Here is a 16938-nt window from a genome sequence, read left to right as displayed (position 1 = left end):
TTTCATAACATGGAGGAACCTGGAAGGCATTATGCTGAGCGAAATTAGTAAGAGGCAAAAGGACAAATACTGTATAAGACCACTATTATAAGATCTTGAGAAATAGTAAACCTGAGAAGAACACATACTTTTGTGGTTAAGAGGGGGGGAGGGAGGGAGGGTGGGAGAGGGTTTTTTTATTGATTAATCAGTAGATAAGAACTGCTTTAGGTGCAGGGAAAAACAACACTCAATCCAGAAAGGAGAGACTGAAAGGGCTGACTCAAGAGGGGGAGAGCAAGTGGGAGTAGGGAGTGAGATGTATGTAAACTTATATGTGACAGACTGATTGGATTTGTAAACGTTCACTTGAAGCTTAATAAAAGTTATTAAAAAAAAAAAAAAGCAGAAATTCAACTAGCTGCTTTATTTTATATTTTCTCCCAGTGTTCTTTCCTATGCTAACCGCCTTTCCTACGCTTATCTTTTTTTCTCACTTATACTACAGATTTTAACGTTGACTCCTTCTCTATTGAATGTAGCCATTACTGAATCCTTTTACTAGGTTAATTAGTTCCTTCTGCCTGGCCTCCTGTTTGTGGCTCCTGCCACTAACTCTTTGGCCATAGAACCTAATATCTGACCCTTTCTCCTGTTTCGTTGGTCTCTGTCCCAGGAAATTGTTGTCAGTTCTTAGGATCATCTCTGGTACCTATAAGTCTGTTGCTACTGGTGATTTGCTATCTCACTCACAGACAGTCAAGGAGGTTTATGCCAGTGTGGGTGTACTTCTACAGATCACTCCAAGTTAGTAGAGTCTCTCAGCAAATGAGTGTATCTATTATCTATTGCTACGATAGGTAGTGTAACCAATCACACCATATAACCCAGTAGCTCAAGACAATCATTTATTTAGGTCATGAGTCTAAGAGTGCAGAAGACAGTTCTGGTTTCAGGAGGTGAGCCATTTATAGCTCAGGCTTATTGTTTTTTGTTGGGCTTTCTCATACATCTGAGGCCTAGGCTTGACCAACTGGGACAATTCAGCTTTGTTCCATGCAGTCTCTCATCTTCCAGCAGGTTAAAGAAAGAAAATTTCTTAGCCTGGGCTAATTCTCACTATGGTGCCAGGATTCTAAGAAAGAGAAAGAGCACAAAGTCACTTGAAGCCTAGCCTCTGAATTGGAGCTACATCACGTTTACTGCGCTTTTTTCGCCAATGTGGTGGTTCAATGGTAGAATTCTTTGTTTGTTTTGACTTTTTAAATAAACTGTTTATTTTAGAACAGTTTAAATTTATCAAATTATTGTGGAGACAATAGAGAGAGTTCTTGTAAACTCCATGCACAATTTCCTCTATTATTAACATCTTACATTAATATGGTACATTTGTCACCATTAATAAATTAATATTTTTTTTATTACTACTAATTAAAGTTCCATACTTTATTCAGATTTCCTGAGTTTTTCCCTAATGTCTTTTTCTATTCCAAGATCCCGTACAGAACACCACATAACATTTAATCATCTAGTCTCCCGTTGGCTTTAAAAGTTTCTCAGACTTTCCTTGTTTTTGGTGAACTTGGCAGTTGTGAGGAATACTGGTCAGATATTTTGTGGAACGCCCCTCAGTGGGGATTTGTCTGATATTTTGCCATAATTATTGTTGTAGGTGCCAACAAGTCAATGTTGACTCATAGCAACTCCATGTGACAGAATAGGACCGTCCCATATGGTGTTTTCAGGCTGTAATCTTTTAATTTTATTGTGCTTTAGGTGAACGTTTACAGCACAAATTAGTTTCTTATTCAAAAACTTACACACAAATTGTTTTGTGACATTGGTTGCAATCCCCACATTGTGTCAGCACTCTTCCCCTTTCCCTTTACGCTGCAGACATTCCATGTCCATTCATCCAGTTTTCCTGTCCCTTCCTGCCTTCTTGTCTTTGCTTTTGGGCAGGTGTTGCCCATTTCGTCTCATATACTTGACTGAACTAAGAACATTTTTTCAAGTGTGTTATTGTTTATTTTATAAGCCTGTCTAATCTTTGGCTGAAAGGTGGACTTTGGGAGTAGCTCCAATTCTCAGTTAGCAGGGTGTCTGGGGGCCGTAGTCTTGGGGGTTCTTCCAGTCTCTGTCAGACCAGTAAGTCTGGTCTTTTTTTGGCAAATTTGGATTTTGTTCCACAACTTCCTCCTGCTCTGTCCAAGACCCTCTATTGTGATGCCTGTCAGAGCAGTTGGTGGTGGTAGCTGGGCACCATCTATTTCTTCTGAGCTCAGGCTGATGCGGGCTATGGTTCATGTGGTCCATTAGTCCTTTGAACTAATAATTTCCTTGTGTCTTTGGTTTTCTTCATTCTCCTTTGCTCCGGATGGGATGAGACCAATAGATATATCTTAGATGGACTCTTGCAAGCTTTTAAGACCTCATATGCTACTCATCAAAGCAGGACGTAGAACATTTTCCTTATGAACTATTTATGCCAACTGTCCTAGATGTTCTCTGAGATCATGATACCCAGCCCTAAGCCTCAGTAACTTGATCTCTCAAGATGTTCCTATGTGTCTAGGAAGCTTCTATGACTGTTTTGGCCAAGTTGAGCTTACTTCACCTATATTGTGTGTTGTCTTTCCTTCACCAAAGTTAACACTTGCCTACTATCTAGTTAGTGATATCCCCTCCCCAACCCTCCTCTCCCTCATAACCATCAAAGATTGTTTTTTTCTGTGTGTAAATCTTTTCTTAGGTTTTTATAATAGTGGCCTTATATAATATTTGTCCTTTCATGATTGACTTATTTCACTTAGCATAATCCATGTCATGAGGTATTTGTCAGATTCATCACTGTTCTTTATCGTTTCCTGGTATTCCATTGTGTGTATGTACCATAATTTATCTGTTTATCTGTCAATGGGCACTATATTATGAATAATGCTGTAGTGAATATGGGTGTGCATCGGTCTATTTGTGTGATGGCTCTTATTTCTTTAGGATATAGTCCTATGAGTGGGATTACTGAATCGTGTATTTCTATTTCTAGCTTTTTAAGGAGGTGTCATATCATTTCCATAGTTGTTGTACCATTTTACTTACCTACCAGCAGTGTATAAGAATTCCAGTTTCCCTACAACCTCTCCAACATTTGCTATTTTCTGTTTTCTTGATTAGTGCCAGTAATGCCAGGGTGAGATGATATCTCATTGTAGTTTTGATTTGCATTTCTCTATTTTTTTTTTTAATGGCTAATGATCACAAGCATTTCATCATATGTCTGTTAGCCACCTGAAAGTCTTCTTCGGTAAAGTTCCTGTTCATACCCTTTGCCCATATTTTAATTGGATTATTTGTCTTTTTATTGTGGAGGTATTGAAGCATTCTACAGATTTTAGAGATTAGACCCTTATCCGATAGGCTGTAGCCAAAATTTTTTCCCAATCTGTAAGTTCTTTTTATATTCTTTTGGTGAAGTCGCTTGATGAGCAAAAGTGTTTCATTTTTAGGAGCTCCCAGTAATCTAGTTTATCTTTTGGTGTTTGTGCATTGTTAGTTATGGTTCATATTCTATTTATGCCATGTATTAGTGCCCCTAGTGTTGTCCCTATTGTTTCTTCCATAATCTTTATCACTCTAGGTTTTATATTTAGGTCTTTGATCCATTTTGAGTTAGTTTTAGTTTGTCATGTGAGGTATGGGTATTGTTTCTTTTTTTAATACAGATGGACATTTCAGTTTTGCCAGCATCGTTTGTTAAAAAGGCTGTCTTTTCCCCCTTTAATGGCCTTTGTTCCTTTGTCAAAGATCAGCTGCCCATAGGTGGCTGGATTTACCTCCATTTCTGCTCCATTGGTCTGTGTCTGTTGCTGTACCAATATCAGGCTGTTTTGACTACCATGGCTGTATAGCAGGTTCTGAGGTCAGGTAGTGTGAGGCCTCCTATTTTGTTCTTTTTCTGCAAGAATGCTTTGTTTGTCTGGGGCTTCTTTCCTTCCATGTAAAGTCGGTGATTAGTTTTTCTCTCTTGTTGGTATTTAAATCAGGATTGCATTGTATCTGTTGATCAGTTTGGGTAGAATTGACATTTTCACAATGTTGAATCTTTCTGTTCATGAGCATGATATGTTTTTATGTAGGGCTCTCTTGGTTTCTTGCGATAGTGTTTTGTAGTTTTCTTTGAATAGATCTTTTACATCCCTGGTTAGATTTATCCCTAAGTGTTTTATCTTTTTAGGGTCTGTTATAAATGACATTGTTTTCCTGATTTCCTTTTTAAAGTTCTCTTTCCTGGTGTATAGGAATCCAACTGATTTTTGGTTGTGAATCTTGTATCCTGCTACTCTGCCGAATCTTTCTATTAGTTCCAGTAGTTTTCTTGTGGAATCTTTGGGGGTTCGTTGTATAGTGGATCATATAATTTGTGGATAGGGATAGTTTTACTTCTTTCTTTCCAATTTGGATGCCCTTTATTTCTTTTTCTTGCCTTTTTTGCTCTAGCCAGGACTTCCATCATAGTATTAAATAGGAGTGGTGATAAAGGGGATCCTTTGTCTTACTTCTGTTCTCACGAGGAATGCTTCCAGCCTCTCTCCATTGAGAATGATATTGGCCGTTGGTTTTGTATAACCAAATAAACCAAACCCAGTGCCATCAAGTCGATTCCGACTCATAGTGACCCCATAGGACAGAGTAGAACTCCCCCATAGAATTTCCAAGGAGCACCTGGTGGATTCGAACTGCTGACCCTTTGGTTAGCAGTCGTAGCACTTAACCACTGCGTCACCAGGGTTTTGTATAGATGTCCTTTATTTTATTGAGGAATTTCCCTTCTATTCCTATTTTATTGAGAGTTTTTATTAGGAATGGGTGTTTGCGTTTATCAAATGCCCTTTCTGCATCAATTGAGAATGATTGTGTGATTCTTTTCTTTTGTTTAGTTTATGTGATAGATTATGTTGTTTGGTTTTCTAATGTTAAACCATCCTTGAATCCCACTTGGTCGTGGTGTATTATTATTATTTTTTTTTATATGATGCTGAATTCTATTGGCTAGAAACTTGTCGAGAATTTTTGAATCTATATTCACAAGAGATACTGGTCTGCAATTTTCTTTTTTTGTGGTATCTTAGCCTAGCTTTAGTATCAGGGTTATGCTGGTTTCATAGCATAAATTCGGGAGTATTTCTTCCTTTTCTGTGCCCTGAGATAGTTCCCATAGTACTGGTTTGAGTTCTTCTCTGAATGTTTGGTAGAATTCTCCACTGAACCTGTACTGGCCAGGGTTTTGTTTTTTTTTTTTTTGAGTTTTTTAATTACCTCTTCAATTTCTTCTCTGGTTATGAGTCTGTTCAGATATTCTATTTCAGTTTGTTTTAATTTAGGTAGGTAGTGTGTTTCTAGAAATTTGTCTATTTCCTTTAGGCTTTTAAATTTGTTGTAGTAAAGCTTTTCATAGTCCTCTGTTAGGATCCTTTTTATTTCCATTACATCTGTTGAAATTGCCCAAATCTTTAGGTTATTTGCTTTCTCTTCTGTTTTCCTTTTGTTACTTTGGCCTTTGGTTTGTCAATTTTGTTAATATTTTCAAAGAACCAACTTTTGGTCTTGTCAATTCTTTTTCTGTTGTCTGTTTTATTTATTTCTGTTCTACTCTTTATTATTTCCTTTCTTCTGGTGCCTGGGGGCTTCTTTTGCTGTTCTCTTTCTATTTGTTTAGGTTGTTGGGCTAACGCTTTATTTTGGCCAGTTTTTCTTTTTTGATATGTGCTTTTATTGCTATAAACTGACCTCTGAGCACTGTCTTTGCTGTGTCCCAAAGGTTTTGGTATATCTTTTCATTCTCATTTGATTTTAGGGAATTTTTTATTCCCTCCTTGATTTCTTCTGTTACCCAGTGGTTTTTAAGTAAGGCATCATTCAGCTTCCATGTATTTGATTCTTTTTTTTTTTTTTTCTTTGCTTTTCCTGTTAGTGATTTCTACTTTTATGGTGTTGTGATCAGAGAAAATGCTTTGTTATTATTTCGATGTTTTGGATTTTATTGAGTGTTTCTTTGTGGCCTAAAATATGGTCTATTCTGAAGAACGATCCATGTGCACTGGAAAAGAATATATACTTTGCTGCTGTTGGGTGGAGTGTCCTATATATGTCTATGAGGTCAAGTCGGTTGATTTTGGCCTTTAGATCTTCTGTATCTTTGCTGAGTTTCTCTCTAGATGTTCTGTCCTCTACTGAGAGGGATGTGTTGAAGTCCCCTACTATTATTGTGGAACCATTGATTTCTCTTTTCAGTGCTGTTAGAGTTTGTTTTTTTTTTTAATGTATTTTGGATCCCTGTCATTGGGTGTATAGATATTTATTAAGGTTATGTCTTCTTGGTAAATCGTCCCTTTAAACATTGTATAATGTCTCTTCTTGTTTTTTATGGTTGATTTTGCCTTGAAGTCTATTTCATCTGAGATTATTATTGCCATTCCTGCTCTTTTTTGGTTACTGTTTGGCTTGATATGTTTTTTTTTCCATCCTTTAATTTTTAATATCTTTGCATCTAAGGTGTGTCTCTCATAGACAGCGTATCGATGAGTCTTTTTAAAAATCTATTCTGCTACTTCTTCTCTTTACAGGTCCATTTAAATCATTTAGATTAAGTGTGATTACTGATAGGTATGAGTTTAGTGCTGTCATATTGTTGGGCTTTTTTTTTTTTTTTTTGTGGTGCTGACGTATTCTTTGTCCCTCTTACTTTCCTGTGCTGAGTTCCTTTTGTTTCTGGATTTTCTCTTCTTTCGTTATTATAGGTTTTGTGTTTACTGAGTCTTTATGTTTTTCTTCTTTTTTATTCTTATGAATAGATTCCTTAACTTTATTTGTAGTTACCTTGAAATTTACTTTTATCTTTCTAAGTTTGAACCAGTCTTTTATTACTTGACATAGCCTTGACTTCCTCTCCATTTTAGAGTTCTTTACATACACCATTTATTCCCCCTTTTATTGTTTTTACATTGTCGTCATTTGCAGATTCGGCCTGTTTTCCTGTTTTAAGTCTTTTAGTTTTGTTTTATTATTGGGAGTTCTTCACCTAAGTTGATATCTGGCTGATGCTGTCCTGTGTCCTAGACTCTGATTGTTGTCTAATGTTGGTGGTTCCCTTACTGAAGGACTCCCTTTAATATTTCTTGTAAGTTTGGTTTGATTTTTACAAATTCCTTTAATTTCTGTTTATCTAGAAATGTCCTAATTCTGACATCGTATTTGAGAGAGGGTTTTGCAGGGTATATTTTCTCAGTTTTTTTCTCGCAGGGTTTTATTTATGTCATCCCATTGCCTTCTTACATTTATAGTTTTTGCTGAGTAACCAGAGTTTAGTCTTATTTTCTCCTTTATAAGTGACTTTTTGTTTTTCTCGAGCTGCTCTCAGTATTCTTTGTCTTTGGCAACTGTTATTATGATGTCTTTTTGACTTCTTTTTGAGGTCTATCCTGTATGGGGTTCGTGGTGCTTCTTAGATGGTCAGCTTTTCATATTTCATGATATTTCATTTTCTGCCAGCAAATCTTCCATAATATTCTCTGTGTTTTCCATTTTCTTCCCTTGTTCTGGAATTCCAATCACACACAAATTTTTGCTCTTGATTGTGTCCCACATCACTTGGGTTTTCTTCATTATTTTCTCTGATTTTTCCTCAAAGTGGCATCCATGAGTTTGTATTTAATCTTGCTGATTCTGTCTTCCATTGTTGCAAATTCACTCCTAAAATCTTTTGTTGATTTGTCCATCTCTGAAATTTTGTGGTTTATCTTTTGGATTTCTAGTTGCTGTTTTTGTATGATTTTTTTTTTTTTTTTTTTTTGCTGATTTGTTCTTGTATTATTTTCCTGAATTCTTCTATTGCTTTGTCTGTGTTTTCCTTGTTTTTGGCAATGTTTTCATTGGTTTTGTTTGTGTTTTCTATGATTTTGTCTATTTTTAGCTTGGTTTTGTCTGTTTTCCTTGATCTCTTTCCTAATTTCCTGGAGAATCCTAAATATTAGTCTTTTGAAGTCCATGTCAGGTATTTCTACTGCCTTTTCTTCTATCAGAAGGTTATCTGATTCTTTGTTTTGGTCACTTGCTGGAGTCATCTTGTCCTGCTTTTTTATATGTTTTAATATTTTCTGCTGTCTCTGAGACATTAAGATATTATTTCCTTTACATATTAACTATATGTTCATTTGTTTCACTTTTTTTTCTTTTGTTTTGTTTTTACATGTCACAGCAGGTGGGCTGGGTGTGCTTTGCTGTTCATTCGTCTGTGGGCATGATAGCTCTCACCACATTGCTTGGGTTGGCAGGGCAGCAGCAGGCAGGGAAAGCCTGATTCACTGTACACTGGTTTGACAAGGTGGCTGAGGGCAGACTGGGTGGGTGCTATTTGCCTCCTGATGTTGGTCCAGTGGTGTGAGAGTGTTCACAACCCCCTGCCAGGTAGGCAGGGGTGTTGAACAGGGAGTGGTGTGGCCTTGCTTCCCACTGTTCAACAGCTAGTTGAGAGGTGGGAGGGGAGGGTCAGTGTTGGCCTAGTGTGGCTGCTGGTCTGAGTGTCAGGGATACTGTAGTTGCAGGGCATGGCAGGGGCTGGTGGGAAGAGGGGGTGGTGTATGGGGCTAGTTGGAGGTGAGAAAGAAAAGAGAGAAAGGAAAAAAAAGAGTGAAAAAATTTAAAAAATGATAGCAAGAGGGTGGGGGTTAGGTGGATCTGAGGGCCAGTGGGAAGGGGGAGGTGACATATAGAGCTAGGTAGGAGGTAGGGAGAAAAAAAATAGAAATAAAATAAATACCCGATGGGGGCGGATGAGTGGCGTTGTGGAGGACCTGAGATAGTGGCAGGTTGGTGCATTGGTAGCGCTGTATCTGCAGCATTCTGGCAGGGGCATCCCAGAAAGGGAAAAAGTGACATACGGGGCTAGGTGGAAAATGCAGGAAAGCAAAAATAGAAAAAAAAATGGTGGTATGGTGGGGGCTGGTGGTAAGCAGGGAGACGTGACGTATGGGGCTAGATGGGAGGGAAAAGGAAAGGAAGAAAGAGAAAAGAAAAAAAAAATGGCGACAAAGTGGTAGCTGGCTGGTGGAGGCAGGCTGGACCTAGGAGCCGGTAGGAAGGAGTGGAGGTAACATACTGGGCTAGTGGGAAGGAGAAAGAAAAGAAAGAAAAAAAATAACAGCATGGTAGGGGCCCCAGGTGGTGGCAGGGTGAACCTGGGCAGTGGCAAGCTTGTGTGCAGGTAGCTTACTAGCCACAGCAGCACAGTGGGGTCCAGTGGGAACAGAGTGTGGGGAGGTGGCATATGGGGCTAATTGGACAGGAGAAGGAAAAGGAAAAAAGAAAAAACTGGCTGTGTGGTTGGGGCCGGCAGGTAGGAGTGGAGCAGATCCAAGGGTCAGTCAGAAGGGAGGGGAGGTGGCATACGGGGCTAGGTGGGAGGGAGAAAGAAGAAAAAGAAAAGCAAAAAAAAAAAAAAAAAAGGTTGTGAAGTGGAAGACAGCAAGTGGGGGCAGGGTAGACTCAGGAGAGAGGCAGCCTGGCAGCTCTCTAGTGTAGTAGTGCAGTGGGGGCCAGTGGGAAGGGGTGGAGGTGGTATACGGAGCTAGATGGGAGGGAGAAAAAAAAGGAAGGGAAAGAAAGAAAAAATAAAAATAAATGGCATGGTAGGAGCTGGACGGTTAGGGGTGGGGCAGACCCGGGGCAGTGGTGGGCTGGTGGCTGTCTAGCCATGGCGATGTTGGGGCTGATGGGTAGGGGGTGGCATATGGGGCTAGGTGGGAGGGAGAAGTAAAAGGAAGAAAGAAAAAAAGCCATGTGATGGGGGGTGTGACCAAGGGGAGGGGGGCTCATATTGGGGACCCCGGCAGTGGGGTCTGCCAGAGTGGAAGGTTCTTGCTTCTACTCACAAGAAGGGTGAGGTGTGGGAAAATATGTTTCTCTGGTTATCAGGTGCTCTGTCTCCTGTTGAGAACTTAACAAAGTTGCCTTCCCATACTTCCTTCAGGGTAGTTGCTGACTGTGTTCCAAGATGGTGGTGCTGTGCTGTGTTAGTTGACAGGGGACCTTCTCTCTATAAATACCTCTCCTTATTCTCTGTTTTCCATCAGTTTCTTTTTCCATTTGGTGTTTCATCTAGTTCTTCATCCCTTCATTTGATTATTAGGGTTCTAGGATTGATATTTGTATCTGTGTTACTTAGTTTTTGGGGACTTTGCTGCTTAGGGACAGAATGTCTGGGGCACCATGTTGGCTCCACTTCTCAGTGGTAGAATTCTTGCCTTCCTTGTGGGAAACCTGGGTTCGATTTCCAGCCAATGCACCTCATTTGCAGCCACAACCTATCTGTCAGTGGAGGCTTGCATATTGCTATAACGTAGAACAGGTATCAGTGGAGCTTCCAGACTAGAAAGAAAGGCCTGGTGATCTACTTCCAAAAATCAGCCAATGAAAATTCCATCATCACAATGGTTCAATCTTTAACCGGTCATGGCAATGATGCAGGACTGGGCAGCATTTCATATCTTTGCGCATAGATTGCCATGAGACGGGGATGATTCTATGGCAGCTAACAACAGTCACAAGGGCAACCCAGATTTAAGGAAGGGGGAAATAGACTCTATCCCCTTTTGAAGGGAGAAGCTGCAAAATCACCATTGTGAGGAGTCTGGAAAATTGGGGATTTTTTTTTTTTTTTTTGCAATTAATATTCCACAATGAATTAGTTTCCAACTACTAAAAAAGATTGCTTTTCTCTGCAGTCTTGGGCTTGGACTTGGGCAGGGGATGTGAGCTTGAAGTGTGGCAGAGAGAAGGGGAGACCAACATGTTTTTTTTACATCACTAAGGAAAGCATTCTTGAGAGCTGCCAGCAGTTCCAGAGGAAGGAATCATGGGTGAGTGGAATAAGCCACATAGGAGTTGAAACAGTTGTGAAGTGAGAGGGGGCTTCTTCTGTATGTTCAGCTGAATCACCCTGATTACTCCCACTTTCATCTTGGCTTTCAAGGGCAAGAGAAAATGGTAAGGAATATTCTGGGTGGCTTCTCACTGGGACTTCTGTGGGACCATCACCATCTGGCTTGTAGATACTGCCAGGAAACGTGTGTTGGTCACTGAAAGTAGATTCTCACCATGAATCTCTGAAGGTGGGTCGATACCTATCTCCAGGCTTCTACAAAGATGCATAAGATGGAATGGAGTGTTTCTGACAGAGGTCATTTGATAAATTTAAAAGTATAGTTGAATTTTATTTATGAAACACAACTATTTGATTTACCTTCAGAAATAAAATGCTCTTTTATTCCTGTTTTCCATCAGTTACTCATATTCACTGATTTGAAAACCTAGTGAGCCAAATGGCATTTCCTATTTTTCTAATTTTTTGGGGGGAGACATGATTTATCTCTAGGGAGATATTTGTGTAGAAAGGTTTTGCTGAGAAGGAAAGTGTATTTGCTCAGATTCTTGAAGTATTATTGTTGAGTGGTGTGCATTTTTACCACATGACTTTTAGGATTAGTGGTTTGAACTAGCTTGACCAGCAGTATTCTCTGGGATCAGTTTATAATAGGCGTATTATATTTATCCAATTTATCCACTTAAGTACAGTTCATTTGTATTGCTTTGTTGTTTATTCACATCTGAACACTTACTTTAGCATTTGGCTTGTTTTATTTACTTGTAAGAATGTATAAACTACAAAGAACAGTCTCTCCCTTGTGATCAGACAAATACTTTTAATTATCTGTCTATGAATAAGATGTATAGAACGACGGCATCTGGGAGTCAGCAGAGACGATGGTGATTATTTTACAGCTATCCTGATGCAAAGAGATGACCATTTACTTTCCAACTTGGTGCCCATTTCTCTCCTCCTCTGGATAATCCTCAGAAACACCTGTGACTTTTAGCCAGTTTCTTTGACTAACGGTTGTCATGGCATCTAAGATATTTCAGTCATTGTTTGACAAAGCAGTTCCTGGTAATGAGTTGGCAAGAGGTCTTTTTTCACTTTCTTGGCTCATTCTTCCACCTCCAACACAGCATTGCCACCAGGTGGGGGAAGGAAGGTGAAGCCAAGAAAAGATACCTTATGTGACCCCACAGAACTTGTCATATTTTTGGCTGAGGAAGTTAGAGATGAAAGATGCAAAGGCGTGAAAGTGCGTGACATAGTCTAGGGGAAAAGCAAGCGGTTATGTTTGGCCGAAATACAGAATGATGGAGGTAAACCAGCAAATGTAGGTTGAGACTTTGCTAATCCCCTATGAAGGAGCCTGTGAAAATTTTTTAGCCAAGAATTTCAATATCTAGTGGGATTGTAGATGAAAGAGTTAAGAGAAGGGCTTTACAGATGGGAAGAATAGTTAAAAATGTATTGCAGTAGCCTAGACAAGATGGGACTAAAGCAGTAGCAGGAAAGGTGAGATTTGGTTTGATTTTTATTTTTCTCGTGGTACATTTTAGAGATTGTATTGACAGAAGTGTATGTAAAGGATGAGAGAGAGAGGGAGATAGAAGTTTGGGGTGCAAGCTATACATTTGAAAATCATTGTTGTCCATGAAGTGTCTTATTTAGGGTTCTCTACTAGAAAAAAAAAAAAGAGAAATAGAACCAGTAAGGTATGTATATATATACACACACACATATATATACATGGAAACCCTGGTGGTGTAGTGTTTAAGTGCTATGGCTGCAAAAGGTCGGCAGTTCAAATCCACCAGGAGCTCCTTGGAAACTCTATTGGGCAGTTCTACTCTGTCCTGTGGGGTTGCAATGAGTCGGAATCAACTCAACACCAGCAACAGATTTGGTTCTGGTTTTATATATACATATACACATATATATATATTTATAGATACACACACATATATAGTTGTTGTTCAATGCTATAAAGTTGACTCTGACTCATAGCGACCCCATGTGTGCAGAGTAGAACTGCACCATAGGGTTTTCAAGGCTGTGACCTTTCAGAAGCACATTGCCAGGCCTATCTTCTGCGGTGCCTCTGGGTAGCTTTGACACACCACCCTTTTGGCTAGTAGTCAAGCACTTAACGGTTTGTGCCACCCAGGAACATATTTATATACCAAAAACCGTAACTGCTGCCAATTCTAACTCATAGCAACCCTATAGGACAGAGTAGAACTGCCCCCATAGGGTTTCCAAGACTGTAATCTTTACAAAAGAGACTGTGATCTTATACATATATAAGGAGCCCTGGTGGTACAGTGGTTAAGATGTAAGTTGCTAACCAGAAGCTTGGCAGTTCAAATCGACCAGCAGTGCGTGGTTCAAAAGGTTAAACCCACATGACTACTAGCCAAAAGGTTGGTGGTTCGAATCTACCCAGAGGCAGCTCGGGATACAGGCCTGATGATCTGTTTCCGAGCTCTGGCAATCTGTTTCTGAAAGGTTACAGCCTTGAAAACCCTATGGAGCAGTTCGACTCTGCACCCATGAGATCGTCATGAGTCAGAATTCGACTGGATGGCAACTAACAACGATAAAGAGGGAAAGAGGGAAGGAGGGAGGGAGGGAAGGAGGAACTGGCTCTCTCAGTTGTGGACAGCTGGCAAGTCCAAGATCTGTCAGGTGACAGGCTGGAAACAAACGAGACTAAGAAGGCCAAACAAAAGATTTTAGAGACAGTTTCTGATTGAAACATCTTTTGTGGATTGTTTCTTCGATTAAATCTAAGCTACTTACAGTGATACTTGGAAATACTTTCTTGCATGTCCAGAAGGCTGGAAGCTGGGTATGAAAAAAAACAGCATTTATTATTTTCCTATTTTAAAGAGACATATTCTTTGTGAGGATGAGTTATTTCAGCTCTCAAACGTGATTAAAGCCAGTTTCAAGACTCAAAGCTATACTTCCTTGGATTACTTCTCTCAATTTTTATAGTCTTAAGACACACACTACATCCCGATTAACTTTTCTAATTATTAGTTTTAGAAAATGTGTAAATATAGTATATGCTTACTTAAAAAAATATGCAAATAATACAGAAAGATATTTAAAAAAAAATAAATGTTGCACTCCCCAACACCATTGCTTATTTTCACTTCCCAGTGGCCCACTATTAACAATTCTTGTATAGTCTCCCAGAAATCGTCTTTGTCTTTATCATTTTCCATGTTGTTGTTAGGTGCCCTCAAATCAATTTCTACTCGTAGCGACCCCAGGTGACAGAGTTTCCTAGGAGCCCTGGTGGCACAGTGGTTAAGTGCTCAGCTGCTCATTGAGAGGTAGATGGTTAGAACCCTCCGGCTGCTCTGCGGGAGAAGGATGTGGCAGTCTGCTTCTATAAAAATTATAGCCTATAGGGCAGTGAGTGCTACTCTGTCCCATAGGGTTGCTATGAGTTGGAATCAACTTGACAGCAACGGGTTTTTTTTTTTTTTTTTTGGATAATGTTTATGGAAGCAGATCACCACACCTTTCTCCTGTGCAGCTGCTGGGTAGGCTCAAATCACTAACCTTTCAGGTTAGCAGCCAAGCCTTAACTGTCGCACTCCCAGGGCTCCTTTAATTTTCCATACATGCACATATATTCATGTAGGTACAAGAAGTTCTCCAAACTCTGTAAAAATACTTCCAATAACCTTAAGGTTGGATTTTTTTCCCCAAGTGTGTGCAAACCATATTGTGCTTCTCTGATTCTAAATGTGAAAGAGCTAGAAATTTCCCTCTCGATCTTTGAATGCCAGTGACCTCTCTGTAGATCATGGAGTCTATTTATTTCTAAAATACTGTCAGTTCCATGTTTTTATTTCATATAATTCCCCTTTTTTCATATCTAAAGCTATATGAAGGTGCTCTACTCATCCTGCCTTACCAGGACAAAAGAATTGCAAACTCTGACATTTCAGTCTTCTTTCTTTCCTCACGTACCACTTTCTGGGAAGTGAAAAGTGAAGTATAGGATTTTTTTTTTTTTTTACCTGTGATATGAAATATGACACTGTCATTAGAAAGCAAAAAAATTCCAATGATGTTTGGGTTCTGAGAATAAATTTTTTTTTTTTTCACTCTTGAGGGATCCTCAAAAAAGCTTCCAGTCCAGCTACCGCTACCAACTACTCTGACCAGGATCACGATAGAAGGTCCTGGTTAAAATGGGTAAAAATGTAAAACAAAATTCAAACTCAAAAAAAAAAAGAAGACCAGACTAACTGGTCTGAAAGAGGAAGTCCCCCTCTCCCAGACTGTTGCCCTAAGACAAGCTTCTATCTTGAAACTGAAGACACTGCTGGAGTCCACCTTTCAGCCAAATAATAGATGGGGCGATTAAGAAAACAATAACACAGGTGAAGAGTATGCTCCTTGGAAAAATCAACTATACCAAAACAAAAGGACAACATTTGCCCAAAACCAAAGATGAAAAAGCAGGGAGGGACAGGCAAACCTGACTAAAGGAAATGAAAAACCCCGGGAGGAAATGGGGAGAATGCTCACACATTGTGGAGATTGCAACTAAGGTCAAGGAACAAATTGTGTAAGAATCGTTATATAAATTTTCACCTAAAGCACAACAAAATGTTCAAAAAAAAAAAAAAAAAAAGAAAGAAAGCTTTCAATAGTGCCCAGGCTCATGGCACTATTATGAAGACTCCAAGACTATTATGAAGATCAGAGCCATCCCAAATTTTTTAATATTAAAATGTCCATAATAATTTCAGCATGTAGTGATTTTTCCTTATGGGGACAGATGCAAACATTAAAAAACATTAGTGTGATCAAAAAAAATTTTTTTTTAATGCAAAGTGTGGTATTGTCACTACCCTTTCGATATCTGTTCTGAAGAAGATAAACAGCATCTGTAGCTTTCTTAAAAGAAATTGAACTTCTTTGCTTGCTTTTTGATATGTCCTTTTGTAGTCCAAAACAGGCAAAAGGATGTTGTATTCGGATTCTATTATGGACTCAGAATTTCTGCTCAGGCTCATAAAGGGCCAAAATGATGAGTTCCTTTGCTCAGAGGCACTTGGTATTCTGTGGCTAGAGACAAGAGTCCTCTCCTAACCCTGGAATGGGTAGCACTGACTTGGGGTTAGGTTGTTCATATGATTGAAGATTCTCACCTTCAGGCAGAGTGTTTGAATCAGTATAGATAATACATGGATAGTCACTGGGCATAGCATTTGCTAGAGATTACTATTGTGAAAAACAAAATCACCACAATATTTTTAACATTCAGATGTCCAGAATAATTTCTTCATGAGCACCTTAAAGCAGACAAGGTTCTATTCGCCTTTCTGTCTTAATCTGTATCTAGCACAATGCCTTACTCAGAGTGTCCTTGCTTGGAAATGCTACAGCGAATTAAAAGTTGAATGTGCTGCGTTTGAGATTATTATTGCTTTTTGAATCATATGACAATAGATGTGTTTCACTGACAGTTTGTCAGTTTTCTTACCTGTGATATAGGATGAATAGGACCTCCCCTTTTAGAATCAACCAGTTGCCGTTGAGTTGATTCCAACTCATGGTGACTCCATGTGTCTCAGAGTAGAACTGTGCTCCATAAGGTTTTCAACGGCTAATTTTTTGGAAATAGATTGCCAGACCTTTCTTTTGAGGTACCTCTGGGTGGATTAGTACTGCTGACCTTTGGTTTATTGGCCAAACGCGATAACTGTTGGCACCACTCAGGGGCTCCCCCTTTTAGAGTCATGGATAGTATTGAAACAGTTTGGGTGAAGTGTTGCTAAATATATCCAAGATTCCAATAATATGTCTGCTACATAAATAATTCCTTAGTTTCACATTGGTGTTACTCAGAAAGAAAGTCATTTTCTATTGTTTATTTTGAAAATAATTTATAAAATAATAGTGACTAAACTGATTTAAGGAGCCCTGGTGGTGTGCAGTGGTTAAAGTGCTCGGCTGCTAACCAAAGCGTCGGTGGTTCAAACATACCAGCTGGTCAGAGG

This window comes from Loxodonta africana, chromosome 4 (assembly GCF_030014295.1).
Source record: "Loxodonta africana isolate mLoxAfr1 chromosome 4, mLoxAfr1.hap2, whole genome shotgun sequence".
NCBI classification, from domain to species: Eukaryota; Metazoa; Chordata; class Mammalia; order Proboscidea; family Elephantidae; genus Loxodonta; species Loxodonta africana.
Note: the sequence above shows the minus strand (reverse complement) of the source record.